The sequence below is a fragment of the Magnolia sinica genome, chromosome 3 (assembly GCF_029962835.1).
Source record: "Magnolia sinica isolate HGM2019 chromosome 3, MsV1, whole genome shotgun sequence".
In the NCBI taxonomy this organism is placed as follows: domain Eukaryota; kingdom Viridiplantae; phylum Streptophyta; class Magnoliopsida; order Magnoliales; family Magnoliaceae; genus Magnolia; species Magnolia sinica.
In genome coordinates this window covers 65,697,144-65,707,661 of record NC_080575.1, presented here as the reverse complement: position 1 = coordinate 65,707,661, position 10,518 = coordinate 65,697,144, and the positions used below count along the sequence as shown (strand labels likewise).

At 38.8% G+C, this 10,518-nt stretch overlaps 1 long non-coding RNA gene across 1 annotated transcript; it reads left to right on the top strand.

Moving 5' to 3' along the window:
* Window positions 1–278: 278 nt before the first annotated feature.
* On the top strand, window positions 279–10,079 carry LOC131239985 (uncharacterized). Its single transcript, XR_009168547.1, has 2 exons — window positions 279–695; window positions 9,828–10,079. It is a non-coding gene; the product is annotated as an uncharacterized LOC131239985 (long non-coding RNA).
* The last annotated feature ends 439 nt before the right edge of the window (window positions 10,080–10,518 follow it).

Sequence of the window (10,518 nt, the reverse complement as noted above, 5' to 3'; positions counted from 1 at the left end):
GCAATCCCACAGATCTTAAGACAATCCACTAACACCACTATCATTACCTTAAAATTGATCCCATCCCTCCTAATACCATGGGATCTGCCCGGCCAAATAGGCCCTAAATGTTTCCAGGGCCTACCGTAATTTTTATTTTCCATCCCACTTTTTGATTAGGTCACACCGACCTGGATGAAGGGAAAAAACAAATATTAGATTGATCTAAAATTTTTATGGCCCACAGATATTTTTAATGGTTAATCACCGCTGTTTCCTGTAGCGTGGTCCACCAAAGATTTGGACCTGCTTCATTTTTTATCTCATGATCAATGATCTGGAAAAATGGATAGACGGCGTAGATATACTAGACATACATCAAGGTGGGCCCACGCTCAGGGCCGCACCGTGTTAGGTAAGGCCGGTGCCGCACGTAATCCACTCCCACAAAATTTTAAGGGTTTAGAAAGCTCGACGCACTCACACCTCTGGCCCCAAATGCAATTTTCCGGTTCTTTCGATCTACAAAGCCATTGAAGAGGAGATTTTGGCCGATCAATCGATCCTGCAAGAAGTTCCATTTGCCAAATTTTCAAGAGCATTGGAGCTGAAACGAAGAAAAAAAAATAGATTTTCCCCTTTTCACATCTCTATAACGACGAAGCTTAAATATTCAGTTTTCTGATTGATTGGATCTCTTCTTGAGCTTGATAAAGGTATTTTCTTGCCCCTTAATATCTGCTAATGAATTATTTTTCATTTTCGATGAACATTTATGGTTTATTTTGGGATTTTTTGAATATATATATATATATATATATATATATATATATATATATATATATATATATATATTTCTTGGAGACCGTTTGCTATGCAATGTGGTCGGGTAGGGTCTGGTATGTAATATTTATGCCTGTATGGTGTGTTATATATTGAGTTGGAAAATTCTCAGTCCTGTATTGAAGTCTCCTATTCCTATCCCAGTAGAGATGGATGCAAGCGTGCTATGGATTTCAACCTGATGGTATTGTGGAAAGGTTGATAAGCTCGTTTGGTTGCTAAACATTATATTCCGACTCTTGGCCTGGACTACACAGAGACTTTTTTCCCTGTTGCTAATCACATTGCCATCTGTGTTATAATCTCTGTGGCCATTAATTATAGTTTGCGATTTTTTCAGCTTGATGTTAAAAATGTGTTTGTATATGGAGATCTCATGGAAGAGACACATATTGAGAGACCACTTAGGTTTGTTGCTCAGGGAGTTAGATAAGGTTTGTAGGTTGAACATGGCAATATATGGGTTGAAACAATCTCCTTGTTTTGGACTCTAGTGTTGTAGAAGTTTGGCATCGCCCGAGTAATGCTAAATAAGGTAACTGAGCTGGTTTTTGGATGGTCGTCTATGGCCTGGAGTAATGTAGGAAAAGTTTCTATGCAAGATGGTGTGTCAAATCACGATGTGGGTCATTTGGCTTGAGAGAAGCAAGCAAATATTCCAAGGGAGAAGGCTCAAGTTTGAGACATCATTTTGCATACAAAATTACATGAACTTGCTAAAAAGTGATAAGATGATCAAGCTAAGATTGGACAATAACAATCTGCAGTTTGATCTTCTATCCTTGATAGATGCGAGGGCTCTTGAATGTCTAGTAGCCGAGTACGAAATGAAAGAAGCTGTGGATTTCCGATTGCTTTTTTCCAAGTCTTTTGGAGCGTGGTGAAGAAAGATCTGGTAAGCTGTCTTTGAGTTCTTCAAGAGGTGTGGCTGTTGAAAGAACTTGGAGCTTCTTTTATTGCTATTATGCCAAAGGTCGAAGGCGTAGTTAATTTGAAGGGACTTCGGGCATATCAGCCTTATAGGGGGCCCCTATAAGATTTTCACTAAAATCCTTGCCCTTATAAGATTTTCACTAAAATCCTTGCCAAAGTCATCTTGGTTAATCAAGGTGCATTGTGACTTGGTTAATCAAGGTGCATTGTGGGGGGGGAATTGTGAATAGTGCCCTAACTGCTCATGAATGCATTGATTCTAAGCATAAGGAAGGCTCGGCGGAGGTGGCGTGTAAGCTGGATATCGAGACGGCCTACGATCAAGTTGATTGGGGTTTCTTGGACTATATGCGTAAGAGGTTAGGCTATGGTCAGAAATGGAGGGCTTGGTTGCTCGAGTGTGTCAGATAGGTTTTTGTTTTCAGTGTTGGACTGTAAGGATTCTTTAGTGCTTTGAGAGGATTACGGTAGGGGGATCCATTATCCATTTTTATTTGTTGTGGTGGTTGAAGCTTAGAGCAAAATGTTAACTGAAGGCCAGGAGGCACGTATCTGTGGATTCAAAGTTTCGAGCTCGAGACCCTTGATTTCCCACTTATAGTTGCCAATGATACCATCCTTTTCTATGAGGCAGCATATGTGTTGGTGGAGAACATGAGGAAGATAGTGTGGTGCAATGAGGCGGTGTTAAGCCTGAACATTAACTGCTTGAAAAGTGAGATTTTGGGCATAGGACTTCCTTATGAGCAAGGTATCCCGTATCGGTATTAGTTGGCGTAACGGTGCCCTCTAAAACCGATACGGATACGGGGGCGTAACGGGCCGTAACGGCGCAATTTTATTTTATTTTTTTGCCAAAAAAATATGGATTAAATCCGGAATATTCTAAACATTCCAAATATGCATTCATTTATAAATTGGAACATGTTTATGGTGGTGTAACGGTCCACTCTTTGGTGAGAAGTTGTATAGGACTGTTTGATTAATTTTTGAATCAGGTAACCTAAATTTGACTACAAAATTCATATATTTAATTTTCTAAATATCTAATTTATATACTTAACAATTTAATATCTTTCTCCCAATAGTTCTTTAAAAAAATAAAATTAAATTCAGGTAGATGACGTTGCCAATTTTGGGCTGACTTGAAGGACCAATCTATGCCCCAAATTAGCCTCAAATTCATGCAATTTATTGCTATTATACCACTTATGTATTGGTGGACATTTATTGGATAGTGAATCATGAAAAAAATCAAAAGCACTATTTAAAAAAATAAAAGTCCACAAAATAACAAGCAAAACTATTCAAATAATTTGATTTTGGCATTGTGAGTTAGCAATTGCAGTTCATAATTTAATTGGTAAATTTTAAGTTAACATGTCTCGTGTACAATTTTTTAAGGGCTCGAATTAGGCGGGACTCGGATGGTGAAGTGTTGCACACGTGTCAAAGTTTTTAAGGCCCCACCCGTGATGAATGTGTTATATTTAAACCATCCATTCATTTGACGAGATTGTCTTAAGGCTTGACATAAAAAATAATATAGATCTAATTATCAAGTGGACCACACTGCAAAAAGTAGCGGGGGATTGAACGCCTACCATTGAAACCTTTTTTGGGATCACAGAACTTTTGGATCAATATGAAATTTGTTTTTCCTCTTCATTCAGGTCTTTTTGACCTTATGAACAGATTGGATGGAAAATAAATGTTATGGTGGGCCTACGAATTGTTTAACGGTGAAAATCATCATCTCCGCTGCTATTTTTGGTGTGGTCCAGACGATCTTTGGATACGATTCATTTTTTGGGTAATGCTCTAAAATAATATTTAAAAATAGATGAACGGTGTAGATATAATAAATACATCACTGTGGAGCCCATATAACTTTGATCTCCTTTGAACCATTCGTACAACTTAGAGCTCGAGGAGTGTTAGTGCTCGTCTTAGCGTGACACGTACCTATATCAGCTAAGCTGGTGTGTGGTACACTTGCAAAAAAAACAAAAAAAAAAGGGGAGAGAGGGAAACCGAAAAGAAAAAAGAGGGAAAGAAGAGAGAAAAGAAAAAAAGGGGGAAAGAGGGAAAGAAGAGAGAGAGAGAGAGAGAGAGAGAGAGAGAGAGAGAAGAAGAAGAAGAAGAAGAAGAAAACGAAGGTTGCAGCTACAGCAGGGCCGCAGCTGTCCGAGAAAAGGAAGAAGAAGAAGAAGAAAGGTAAGTTTTTTTTTTTTAACAGCCGTTACGAGTCCGTAACGGCCGTTACGGTTACAATATCGGCCCATTGACCGCTACACCCCCGTATCGCGTAACGGGCCCCACCGTTAGTGTTACGTATCGGCCGTTATGGCCGATACGTAACCGATTTGGGATACCTTGCTTATGAGGAGGTTAAGAGGTTAGTGTTAGTCTTTAGGTGTAGTGCTGGATGATTTCCCCTCTACTTATCTCAGCCTTCCCTTGTGCATTGGAAAACTAGCCAAACATCTATGCGAGTCTTTCCCCAAGGAAAAACATTATAGTTTATCAGTGCTACGATAAATGTGGGGCCTAGGTGGTTTGGGCTCCCTTGTGTAGGAGGGGCCTTCGAGACGAGGAAGTGGAAGATTTTGTGTGGCTTCTTGATCTCTTAACAGACTATCACCCCATTGAAGGGAATCGGGATGCGATGGTCTAGCTTAGTCACAAATTTGGTTACTTCTCTGTCTGGTTTTTCTATGGTCTGAATTGGCAAACATAGTCAGGATTGAAGGCCAAGACTCACTATTCCTGGAGATATGGTGTGTCCCTTAGAGTTGTGGCTTTTGTATGGCTGGTTGGAAGGAAGCGAGTCCTCACCAATGGTAACCTGCAAAAGTGGTCTCTGGCTAGCCCTAATGTTTGCATGATACGTATGAGAGATGTGGATATTTGAGTGCTAAGGTGCATAAATCAATTTTTAACAAGTGATGGGTATTTTGGGTATTTTTATTTTTTGGTTTTTAAGTGAATAAAAGCAAGGAGGCAGGGCATCCAACCCTAACCCCCTTTCTCCTTTTCCATTCTCTTTCTCAACTCTCTTCTCTCTTTTTTCTTGTACATCTTTTCATTAACTACAATGAAAAATTGGTTGAGTTCACATATCATCAGTCTTTTTCCTATTGTTAGATCACATGACTAGGTGACCACTGAGAGGAGCTTAAATTGGTTTCTTGAGGCTCTCATGTAATTAGCAAAACTCTGCTTGCTCATATGCACTCTAAAACAACCCAGTTTTTCATGAGAAAACTGGACGACGTTGAAATTGCCTCCCATGCCCCGTGGAAAATTTACCTTTTTGTTTATTCAACTCACCCAAATTTTGTTTGTTTCTTCAGGTTGTTAGGTCCATAGATGGACAAACAACCCCCCCCCCCCCCCCCCCTCTCTTCCCTTCCCTATTTTCTTCTTCCTTTAGGGATGTTAGGAACGTCGAATACTTCGGAAATGGAAACATTTTCCATTGAAACCTACAATTTCCCTGTTTGAGAAAACAATGAGGTATGGAAACTGTTTTCCATTTCCAAGGTTTTACTTGAAAATGTGGACAGAATGACTATCAAAAAACTTTCTAGATTTTCAAGGTTACGAGTGTCAACTCTTGCTGTTGTTTGAGTGTTAATTTTTTGACATTTCCATAGAAAACTGCACTCCAAACCAAACGACAAAATTAGAGTTGGAATTCATGAGCTTTCCATTTCGTGAGGATTCCCTATTGCTTTTCTACGTCCATGGTTTTGATTTCTCTCTATCCAAACACATCTTGTTATTTCTCCTCTTCTTGTTTTGCTCCATAACAAGTGCTAGTTCTTGTGGTTGTTTGTACATTTCATGGTTATCAAAACAATGGTCATTGGACTTGATGATACAATGGTACAAATATGGATCGATATGGATATGATGCATCTCGACAACTTGAATAATTTGGATACAGAAACAGGTTTGGGTCAACGGCGGTATTCATACGATTATAAAGATGAAATCAAATTTTCTTTCTTTCTTTCTTGCTTTCTTACTTTTTTATTTTTATTTTATTTCTTTTCTTCTCTCTCTCTAGTTTTTTTTTCCCTCTCTTCGAGGGTTAGCATACCTGATATTGAAAATGTCTGAACATAGTAAAGATATATATATATATATATATAATAGGCATGATGAAATTTATGAATTCGCATTGTATCAAGACATTGTTACAATATATTTACAGTTTAATGCATAATGACACAAGTATCATAGCAATGCACCAGCTAGTTCTTGGCCAGGTTTACCTTACAAGGAGGATTCATGTCAGGTAGGCAACCAATTATTGAATAATAAGGCCGATTTAGTGATCTTGGGTGTTGAGTTGAGGTTGGCATTTGTGGGATGTAGCTAAGGTGTCTTACATGTTGTTTGACACTAGGATAATTCTTTTTCTGGTACTCAAAAAGCCAAAGGTAGTCTAACTAATGCATTTGGCGGCTTAGTAGTGAGGGGCCAATTCTGTGATAAGTTGTAGATGCTTTGGGGTGGTCAAAGAATGGATATTTAATGTCAACACATTCAAATAAGTGAATCACATTGCAAAATCCGGCACACAAAGTGCCTAGGCCAATGCTGTTTTGGGAATGCTAAATTGTTTCAAATGATGCAATTATTCATAAATTGTATGTATGCTATGGTATTTTTGTTTGTTCTTTTCAATAACATTTCATTCATTCTTGCCGTCAATCCAGAAAAAGAAAAAAGGAAAAAATCATTCACCATAACCATCACCATCACCACTATCATCTTAGGCCCTGTTTGGTAGATGCATAAAAATGAGTTCATCTCATTTTCGTTAACTGTAATTATGTATTAGAGATAAAGATCTCTGATACATAAAAAGTTCATGTTAGCAGTAATTATCTATTATAGATCAAGATCTCTAATATATAATTACCATTAAGTAAAATTTCAAGTAACTCATCTCTTGTTTGTGGATGGTAATTGGTATGGGGAAGTATCATTTGGTAGAATGGAAAGAAGTATGTGAACGGAAGATGTGAGGGTTGGGCACAAGAAGGCTGAAGACAGTGAACACGTGTCATTGGGAAAATGGTTTTGGTGGTTTGCATTAGGTGAAGATAGCCTCTTGAAGTAGGTTACAAGGGCCGAATATAGCCTTAGGGATAATAGTGCAGTCCTTGCCCGTGCCCCACCTATAGAACGGCAGGAGCTTGGAGAACCATTCAGAAAGTGGAGACTTTTGCAATGAAGGAACTGAATATGGTGAAGGGAATGGCCCTAGAAATTCTGTTCTAGGAGGAAGCATGGTGCGATTATTGCCCATTCCAACTTCTCTTTGGGATGTCTATAGGTTGGCTCTGTAATTTTGATGGATGGTTGTCCTATGCATGTGTGTGCCCCAAGGGAGGGGAGTTGTTTGAAAAGGAATCATAGTGATTAACAGATCATTTCTTTTGCCCAACTCTCTCTTGGGAAGGAATGTTCATCCTATTTTTAGGAATCAATAAAAGAATCAGATTGTGGAAATCACTTGGATTTACTGTTCGGTCCTCTATATGAAGCTTCTTGGAGTGTCTGCCATTGGGGATTCTTTTAGCTGTCCCATAATTCACTGATCATTCTCTCAGGGGTTTGGTGGTGCATTCTTAATATGTTCGAGGTGGAGTGGTCGACCTATCAATGGACAGTCTCCTTGAAGCATAGAAATTCAGATTTAAAATGACTGAATTTTGCACCTGTCTCTACTAGCAATGTGCCGGTCTCATTGAAGGAGCGCAAGGCAATTGAGCATTTAGAAGCAAGTCAGAAAAACTTGTGAATTACACTAAAAAACACCCAATTTTATAAATTATCAAAATATAGGTGTATACAACCACATATAGTATTTCATAATGTTATTCTGATGTACAAAGTAGAGTTGGGCCACTTGGAATATCCATAAAAACAAGTTAGGGTTCTATTTAGTCGAAAATGCTGTTTTTTCCCTCCTATTTTTGAGAAATCACCCCATCTGATCACATACATATTTTCAGTGCTAGCAATTATCAAAAGCCATTTACTACTAGCTGGAACTGATGAGTTACGGTGGTTAACTTGCCTAGCTGGTGTTCAGATTAGATGATAGGTTTCTCTTCTTGTTTAGAGAACCATGAATCTTGTTACATAGTCATTGATTGCATGACTAGACTAAAAATGTTGCATTGATCTTTAGAAGGGAGATTTCTTATGTTCCAATCAGTGTTTTAAATAGCAGTAGCGTGTTGCGTAGCGTTTAACCCTCTATAGCGTATGGCGAAATTGTGTAGCGTGTAGCGTAAGCTACACAATACTTATATTTTTTTTATTATTTATATATATCTATATGATAAATATTAAATAGCACAATAAAAAAATAATGCACACATACACACACCACAGTAGGCCCACCATAGAAAACAATGCAAATCCACCCCTTCACGCATCTCAGTGGGCCCCACGTGGGCCACAACATAGAAAAACCATGCAAATCCACTCCTTCACACACCTCAGTGGGCCCCACGTGGGCCATACCATAGCAAACAATGTAAATCCACCCCTTCACGCACCTCAGTGGGCCCCACGTGGGCCGTACCACAAAAAAAAATCTACATCTACAGAGATATTGAAAAAGAAATGAAAAAAATTAAAAAAACGCACAGTATCCGGCATTTTAAAAGGGAAAAAATAAGAAAAACTCAAAATGCCAAGTTATTTTCATTGTACATCGAAAGAAATTCAAAAAAAAAAGGAACATGCGTACCTATTTTTTGTCTCAAGATGAGATTGAATTAATGAAATATGTGAAAGTTCAAGCTCCACAGCCGATCGCAACCGGAATAGGGGAAATCCGATTTCTCTGTCATTTCTTCTCCATTGTTGATGAAACTGCACCAAATGGAGCTCATTGTAGTCTCCAACAATTAGCCAAAGAAGCCCCTCCGAAGGACCTTTCGATTGCAAGATTGAAGAGGGGGAGAGGAAGCAGTGTCGGGTGTCGAGTTAGGGCCGGCTGTCGAATACAATTCGAATAGTTTTTTTTTTTTTTTAAAAAAAAAAACTTAAGTTACCGCAATGGTTTGAGTTCACCACCATTTACGACAGTGTAAAAAAAAAAAACAAGTAGCGAACGCTACCTGTGATACACACTACGCTTCCGTAGCATACGCTACGACCCCTGTAGTGTGCGCGACAGGGGATATATGCTACTTTACACGCTACGTAGCGTTTTTGGAGCGCTACGCTACGTCACGTACGCTACTGAAAACACTGGTTCCAATAGAGAGCGTTTAAGCAAACTATGCCAAGATGGTTGAAAGGTTTCTTCATGGCACAAATGCCAACGTACCATGTGCAATATCTAGGTCACTCATCTAGAGCCCACTGCAAATATTTCCTGGCCCAATGATTAGGCTGGTCTGTCGACTACACGTATGCTGAATTTGGACTGTTGGTCCATTTCTCCCAAGGGCCTGTTTGGTTTTCCAATTTCCTATGAAATGCAAAGTAAATGAGCCATCATATCATTTCTGGCTGTTTGTTTAAAGAGGAGTTATGGCTCGTAAATCGAGAGTGAAATACACTTGTAGAAGTAGGTAAAGTAAATTGCAATCTTTACATTTTCAAATCATAAAACTACCATTTTTACAGTGATTCTAGGTGAAACAAACAATGTGGCAAAATCATCAAGGAAAGTGACGTCACCATACAATTACAAGAGTGAATAATCATTATCCATTTATAGCCATGTACTGTTGTAATTGGAAAACCAAACAGGCCCTAAGTGTTCATTTTTCGTTCATACACGTGCTGCCAACCTAACGAGTGGGTGCTTGGACTTGTTCACAGTTGGCACATGCGGCAATGAAAACCCTAAATTGTTTTTGTGCAAATCTCCTCTATATTTTTGGCTGAAAGAGCTGACATTAAAGTATTTTGTGTGAGCTTATAGCCATTGTTCAACCCATTCTACATGATGAGTGGAACTACGTGCATCTTGCAATTGTTGAGTTTTCTTATTTTCATTGTTAAATTTCTGTAATGTGCCTGTTCAGATTTCAAGATGAGGAAAGGATTGCACCCCCAGATGCAATGGATATCATATGTGACACAGAGTGGAAGACTGATTCAGGTTATGATGACTAGAATACATGACACGGGTAAAGTCTATCATTTTAGAGCGAGGCGTCAGATTGCCCAGAGCCTTGGCCAGGTTGCCAAGTTCAACCGCCGTTATGGGCTAAAGACAGAGGATGAACCCGAAAAGAAATGATTTTCATTCATATTGAGTGAAACTTTCAATTTTACTTTGGCGTGTGATTTAGATATTTGAATCGTTTGGCTCTGAATAATTCTGCAGTTTTTTTATTTATTTTTTTCTTTCTTGTTTTTCTCTTTGGGGCATTTTTGTTTTCTTGAATTGGTTTATTAGATGATTGATGAAGAAATGATTCATCAAGTTTAAATTCCGATAGGATATGCATGGTAGGTTCGGGCACTAGGTCCATGAAAGTGGAACCCATGTTTCAGTGAGCCAGAGCAGACCGTCAATCTGATATTCCTTGTAGTGCCTAATACCCTAGCGATCTATTTGATCATTGTGTATGCGTTTGTTTTTTTTTTCCTATTGAATGCCCCTTTGATGCATCTTTTAACAATCTACAGCGCACTGAATGGAGGGTTATGACTCTCCCCATTGGGAGATTTTTGGTGGGGCCCATCAGACCATTGCCCTGGATGACTTAT